The following is an 8,175-nucleotide window of genomic DNA, read 5'->3' as shown; positions in this document are numbered from 1 at the left end:
TTTCATTTCCAAACTACCCTCCTACGGCTTCCATCCTTCTCTCTGTAACTTTATCTCAAGTTTCCTTTCTGACCTTTCTATTGCTGCTGTGGTAGACGGTCACTGTTCTTCTCCTAAATCTATCAGCAATGGTGTTCCTCAGAGTTCTGTCCAGTCACCCACTATCTTCTTATTATTCATTAATGACCTTCTAAACTAAATTTCTTGTCCTATCCACCCCTACGCTGATGATACCACCCTGCACTTTTCCACGTCTTTTCATAGACGTCCGACTCTTCAGGAAGTAAACATTTCACGCAGGGAAGCCACAGAACGCCTGATTTCTGATCTTTCTAAAATATCTGACTGGGGCAGAGCAAACTTGGTTTTGTTCAATGCCTTAAAAACTCAATTCCTCCATCTATCAACTCAACACAACTTTCCAGACAACTATCCTCTCTTCTTCAATGACACTCAACTGTCCCCCTCTTCTACACTGAACATCCTCGGTCTGTCCTTTACTTATAATCTGAACTGGAAACTTCGTATCTCATGTCCAGCTAAAACAGTTTTTATGAAGTTAGGTGTTCTGAGACGTTTTCGCCAGTTTTTCTCACCCCCCATTCCCCCCCAGCTGCTAACTCTGTACAAGGGCCTTATCCGTCCATGTATGGAGTATGCTTCGCATGTCTGGGGGGTTCCATTCATACTGCTCTTCTAGACAGGGTGGAATCAAAAGCTTTTCGTCTCATCAACTCCTCTCCTCTAACTGACTGTCTTCAGCCTCTCTCTCACCGCCGCAATGCTGCATCTCTAGCTGTCTTCTACCGTTATTTTCATGCTAACTGCTCTTCTGATCTTGCTAACTGCATGCCTCCCCCTCCTCCCGTGGCCTCGCTGCACAAGACTTTCTTCTTTCTCTCACCCCTATTCTGTCCACCTCTCTAACGCAAGAGTTAACCAGTATTCTCAATCATTCATCCCTTTCTCTGGTAAACTCTGGAACTCCCTGCCTGCTTCTGTATTTCCACCTTCCTATGACTTGAATTCCTTCAAGAGGGAGGTTTCAAGACACTTATTCTTGAATGTTTTACTACCGCTTTGGACCCTCTTATGGGACTGGCATCTCAGTGGGTATTTTTTTTTTTTGTTTCCCTTGGCCAGTGTCCCTCCTAGAAAAAAAAAGAAAATCGAGTGATAATAAAAATCAATTCAACTCTAACGAAAAAAAAAAAAAAAATGAAGTTCTTACAGTGGACGCTACACCCAAGATTTGCACATGAATCAGGTTTTTTTTTTTTTTTTATGTGGTGGTAAGGTGAAGCATACTGTGTTGTTTTTCTAAGGGGCGTTCATAAATGCCAATCAGCGTAACTTCGACCCTGACGTAGAAAGCCAAAGTCGGGTACTCTTGCAGCGACTAATAAGGAGTTTGATATATATTATTCTGGTATGTTTTTTTTTCTTTTTATGATACAACGGTAAAGAATACTATATTAGTTTAGATTTCTGAGGTGCGTTCATGATTGTCAATGTATCCACCAATAAACGAGGACAAAAAGTCGGATATTCTTACATTGGACGCTATCACACTGAAAGCTACGACTTATTCTATATTTTCAAGTGTTGTGAGGGTACAATATACAATATTTGCTTGAATTTGTGAGGTGAACATCATGAATGTCAAGATCCTTAAGTAGGAAAAGAAGGAAGTGGAATGCTCTTACACCGGGAGCTATCTAACCAAATGCTGCATCTTTTATTACTTTTTCAAGGGTAAAGCACACTGCACTGGCTTGGCCTTCTGAGGTGTGGCTCATGAATGTCATTATACACATTCCTTATCTCAGCAAAAAGAAAGTTTAATGTTGTTTACACACGTCGTTATCACAGTAAATGTTGCATCTTATTCTGATATGTTTCGAGCGGTACAAGGGTAAAGCACACGATATTGGCTTGCCTTCCTGAGCTCCGGTTCATGAATGTCAATAAGCACACTTAAATAGGAAAGGAGAAAGTCTGATCGTATACTGGACTGTACATTATCGAATTAGGAGTTTTTTACCCATGTGGTGCAAGGGTAAACAATATCTGCCATCTGAGAAGTGGTTCATGAATTTCACTCGCCACATTCGGTTAGGGAAAAAAAGGAATGTACGAGCTTCTTAAACTGGACTCAACACTGTTCAATTCAATCTTGTATGTTATTACGTTAACATAATTATACACGTGGCGCAAGGGCAAAGCAAACTATATCTGTTTTCACGAGTGTGGATCAAGAATATCAATAAATTACAAACCCCACGAATACCATGCAGTCTTCGCAGTTTCCAAGGCACAGGTAAGTCAAATCTGAAAGACAAATCAAATCAAATCCGAAAGACAAATGAAATACATCTGCTCGGTGCCTCAGTTTCATCACCAATACAAGGGTTGTGCTAAATCTCCCTATTATCTGATTTTTTCGTCCAAATTTTCCTGTCTCCTACCAGATTTTTCGTCCACAACTTGTTATCTGACGTGCAGTGATAAACACTTGAAAAGGTAGATATTGTCACTGGGATGTCCAACATTTGCTGCCTAACGTACTGAAATAGGAACGTGAATTATTATTGTAATATCCAAAAGTTTTCTCTCTGACATGCTGTGATGAAGAAAGATATTAGAGATGTGTTATCATGATAGCCAGACTTCCCTACATGACGAAATTTGCTGCCCGACACAATGCGGTGGGAATAAATACGAGTACACTGAATATTACTGCGTTGTCCAAAACTTGCCATCTAACACGCTGTGATAGAGAGAAATATGAGAGGAAACTAAACATTATTGTGATATCCAAAGAGATGGTGGTCTCTGCAGCAGCAACGACAAACAGCTTGGTGTAGTCTGTCCATAATTTGCCATCAAATGCTCTATAATAGAAAGAGGATCAAATATCAGTGATGTTCTCAAGAGATGGTCCTCTTCGGTGCAGCAACGACAGCACACTCGGCCTAGTCTGAGCGAGTCATCAGGAAACACAGCAACAATGGTGTCCCCACAGCCTCCAAGAGTCACAACCACATAGTTCTAGTGTCTCATCACTGTTCAGCAGCGGTAAGGCTTCCAATGACCTTTATTCATACGATTTGACGTCTTGTTCTTGTGCTTGTACCTGCGATCTTGCCTTTACTGTTATATTGAAGATTAGACAAGTTTATGAATGGGGATAATAGATGTAAATAAGTAGGTATATTTCATACAGGGACTGCCACGTGTAAGCCTGGTCGCTTCTTGCAGCTTATTTCTTATGTTCTAGGTGTGTGTACGTAGTTTGCTTTACTTGATGATTATTTTCATTATTATTCTTATTTTTATTTATTTATCTGTTTTTTTTACTTTTTTTATTTTTTTTATTTATTTATTTATTTATTTTTTTTTTCACGTGTCGAAGAACCTGGACAACGGCACAGCCACTAGGGGGAAATGCCCGGTCAACTTTCCGTCTCCCTCTCCCTCCCAACTAAAAATCGTCAATTTAGTTACGGAGTTGACTTGATACTTGTCTTGAAATCGCTCAAGTCGTAACAAGGAGGAAAAAACGAACAGATAAAGTTTACCTCAAAGGCCAATGGAATTTATAAACGGCTTAAACTCACTTGTATGTTAATGTTGAACAGCATACAAGTTCGACAGTGAATGGTGATGTAAATGAATACCCGTTGACAAAAAACAACTATATATATATATATATATATATATATATATATATATATATATATATATATATATATATATATATATATATATATATATATATATATATATATATATATATATATATATATATATATATATATATATATATATATATATATATATATATATGGCACTGCTAGGGACACACAATGAGGGACAATACAACAAGTCGCCTCGTCACCCCGCCCTTGCCTGGTGTCCGCCTGCCCTGCCCTGCACCGCTGCCTCCAGGAAGGAAGGGATGAGAAGTGAGCCAAGCTGGACAAAGTAAAGATATGTTAACAAGATAACAACACCAGATACAACGGAAAAATAAATCGGGTTTGCGTTTATGCATTACAGGATTTTTTTATTTATTTATTTTATTTATTTATTTATTTTTATTTATTTATTTATTTATTTTTATTTTTTTTATTTTTTTTTTGTGTGTGTGTGTGCGTGTGCGCGAGCGCGGGAGAGAGAGAGAGAGAGAGAGAGAGAGAGAGAGAGAGAGAGAGAGAGAGAGAGAGAGAGAGAGAGAGAGAGAGAGAGAGAGAGAGAGAGAGAGAGAGAGAGAGAGAGAGAGAGAGAGAGAGAGAGAGAGAGAGAGAGAGAGAGAGGAGAGGAGAGGAGAGGAGAGGAGAGGAGAGGAGAGGAGAGGAGAGGAGAGAGAGAGAGAGAGAGAGAGAGAGAGAGAGAGAGAGAGAGAGAGAGAGAGAGAGAGAGAGAGAGAGAGAGAGAGAGAGGCAGAGAGAAAAACAGGCAAACGGAGACACAGACAAACCAAAAAATACAAAGACACACAGACCAGCAAGACACACACAGAAATGCAGACACAAGCAGACAGACAGAATTAGACATACAGAAAGAGAGGCAGAGTGCATTTTCACACTCGTACACAACCCTTCACCTTTATTATCCTGTACTACATCTTTTGGCTTCAGATCCGTGTAGTTTATCACAGATACCGTCGTAAGAGCCAGCAAATCTACATGTTGAAGTTAATGTTCCTTTGTGTATTCCTACTTTTTTTTTTTTTTTTACGAGAGACTGACGTGAATAAAGAAAAAAGAAACACATCACCTTTCAATCCTGATTCAATATTAACTAACGAAGAGGAAGGAAGCTTACAAACCAATGCACAATTCAAGCACATCTCCATTCAAACAGGTGCTGAAGGAGGAAAATTCACTCACTCACTCACTCATACACCAACCCATCCATCCCGTTCCTCACTCATTCATTTATTCACAAACCCATCCATTCTTTCCCTAACTCACTGATTGACTCACTCATTCACTCGCCAGTCCATCCATCCCTTCCCTCACTCACTCATTCCCTCACTCACTCACTCACTCGCCAGTCCATCCATCCCTTCCCTCACTTAGTCACTCACTCACTCGCCAGTCCATCTATCCCTTCCCTCACTCACTCGTACACTCACTCACTCATTCACTATTCCATCCATACCTTCCCTTTCCGTTTACATAAAGAAGGCACAACCAACACGCGACTCTATCGCCAAGCTGAGCGCTATCGCCACCTCGCCTCTCACTCGCTCAATGTCGGGACAATAAAGAAGGGAAAAAGCGTAAAGTGACGGAAATTGCAGAGGAAATTACACTCATAACTCAGAGTTCACGATACTCAGCCCCGCATCAGACACACACATACTCAGACGCACGCAGAGATAGGGAGGGGATAGCATGGATGTGAAAGGAAAGGATAAGCAGGTGCAGCTAGCTCGCTCAATCTCTCTCTCTCTCTCTCTCTCTCTCTCTCTCTCTCTCTCTCTCTCTCTCTCTCTCTGGGTAGAAAGAAGAACGTAAGCAGGATCGTGAACCAAAAGTGTACCGTGTTTTCTTTTTTTTCCATTATTCTTCTTCTCGAAGCGTTTTCAATAAGCGAATATTTTTGCACACGTGTGAAGGAGACGCTGTTTTATTTTGTCTTAAGCAAATTCCAGTTGTTTTATTTGCTTTTCCCAGAGAGAGAGAGAGAGAGAGAGAGAGAGAGAGAGAGGCGGGGGGGAGACTTATGGAGCTTGGTAGTACGAGAAAGGAATATAAAAAATAAGTCATCAATATAAACGTAAGTTCAGAGTACTGCAGCTAGAGAGAGAGAGAGAGAGAGAGAGAGAGAGAGAGAGAGAGAGAGAGAGAGAGAGAGAGAGAGTACAGAACCACATAGTTACCAGATCGACGGAAGCAGACTAATGGACCATAAAACACATTGAAAGACCGATAAGTAGCCTCATAAATTGTCACTCCCAGTCTTGCTCTCTCTCTCTCCCGCCCCCCCCCCCCCCCTTCTCTCTCTCTCTCTCTCTCTCTCTCTCTCTCTCCTCTCTCTCTCTCTCTCTCTCTCTCTCCTCATCTCTCCTCTCTCTCTCTCTCTCTCTCCTCTCTCCTCTCACGATTTCCTTATATAAGTACATCCGTGCGGTGGAAGACAAACACGCGAAGAAAAAGTGTCTATGTGTCCCCGGAGTCGTGGTGGTGGAGCGCGAGGTTGTAAGGCGACACCATAAGAATGCAGGAATCCACAAAACCAGCAGTGTTATGAGGCGGCGGCGAGGCACCGCGTGGCATGGACGGCGGCAGTCGACAGGGAGCACGGAGACATTCATCCCCTGGCTGCCCTCGTCATTGTGATTTCCTAGTGGGACTGGTGCTGGTGGTGGTGGTGGTTGTAGTAGTACTTGTAGTAGTAGTAGTAGTAGTAGAAGTAGCAAGTAGTAGAAAGTAATAGAAGTAGCAGGTAGTAAAAGTAGCAAGTAGTAAAAGTAGCAAGTAGTAGTAGTAGTAGTAGTAGTAGTAGCAGTAGTAGTAGTAGTAGTAGTAGCAGTAGTAGTAGTGGTAGTAGTAGTAGCATGAAGTATTAGTAGTAGCAGTAAATAATAGTAGTAGTAGCATCAAGTAGTAGTGTAGGATGACCAATGATAAACCGGGCAGGGCGTCTGAACTTGAATTCCCAAAGCGTTTCAAGCTGCAAGTGCCAGTTGGAATAATTTCCCCAGCAAACCACCTGGTGCTGACATGTGCCTCGTATCGTGAGCAGCTGACAACGAAACACAAAATATTTCAAGGAACACACTACAAGTCACAGACAGCTATCATGAATCACACAGAATGAAAACAATTGACCCTGAACTTCATCAAAGACATTCACAAAACAAAGTAACTTAGGCGGTACCTTCCGTCACTGGACACCCACATTGCATCCTAAACCTTCCCAGCTTGGAAGGACACCACAGGAACCTGGCGCACCCCGCACAACCCCTGGTAATTCACAATGTGTCGGGTCGCCGGCATTGCACCACCTACTCCCTGCACCGTAGCCACGTCACCACGTAAATCCTGCACAGCTATGCACCGTATGGAGGCAATCCACACATTTTCCCAGAACCATACCCACATCTAACAACACACATAATAATCACAGTCAAATAGAGAAATTTATAGTGCTTAACATACCTTCAAAGGCCAACACAGGACCCAGGTGCACCCCACACAACCAACACCACCCTGGTGTTGACACAGCCCTTGTCACGTCACCACTGGCCACCCAGAACGCACTTGATAACACCTCACTTCCCTATATATACTAAGCCTCACCTAAGTAATATGCAAAAGGCACACAAAAATAAATATTCATAATATGATCTACAAATATACATACAAAAATGCATAAAACAAAAAAAACATGGCAATACACAGGACCGTCCCGAAACCCGGGCGAATACGAACAACCACGACTCCCGTCAGGTACTCAAGACATCGTGATTCATGACACAATACCCAATTATAAAACAAACGAATTTTCTCCTGAATGGTATATATATTTTTTTTTCCTAATAAATTAAAGGCACCTGTACATATTCAAGATTACATCATATTTTGTGTTAACTTCATACGCACTGATCATATCACTCTCTCATATCAAAACATATAATTTTTGTTCTGGTCTGCATTAAAACTCCGTTGTCAGTTTCTGAAGGTGTACATGATCCATACAGCAGACAATTCTTATCATATTCTCACATGCATGTGTGTATATACCATTACGGGGAAATATTAAGAAGAATCGTGCAGCCCTCTCTCCTATTTTTTTTTTTTTTTTTCGGTTCGTGTCCCCTACAGTGAAGGGAACCTGGTGGGAAGGCGGGGTTTTCGGTTCGTGTCCCCTACAGTGAAGGGAAGCTTGTGGGAAGGCGGGGTTTTCGGGTGTGGAAAGGTAATATAGAGCCAATTATCGCCTCTTACCACTAAAAATAAATAGGGAGCTGCACTACTGCTGCTGTTCATGTTGTTGTGATGGCCGCTGTGTTCTTGCTCTTGCTGCTACCATTCTAACTAAAATTAATTATACCTAATCTAACCTAACTAAACCAGTAAATATGAAATAGAGCAGCACCAGCAGCAGCAGCAGTAGTGCAGCTCCCTGTTTAGTTTTGGTGGTGAGAGGCGGTATTTG

This window comes from Scylla paramamosain, unplaced genomic scaffold (genome assembly GCF_035594125.1).
Source record: "Scylla paramamosain isolate STU-SP2022 unplaced genomic scaffold, ASM3559412v1 Contig90, whole genome shotgun sequence".
In the NCBI taxonomy this organism is placed as follows: Eukaryota; Metazoa; Arthropoda; class Malacostraca; order Decapoda; family Portunidae; genus Scylla; species Scylla paramamosain.
This window is presented reverse-complemented; position numbering follows the sequence as displayed.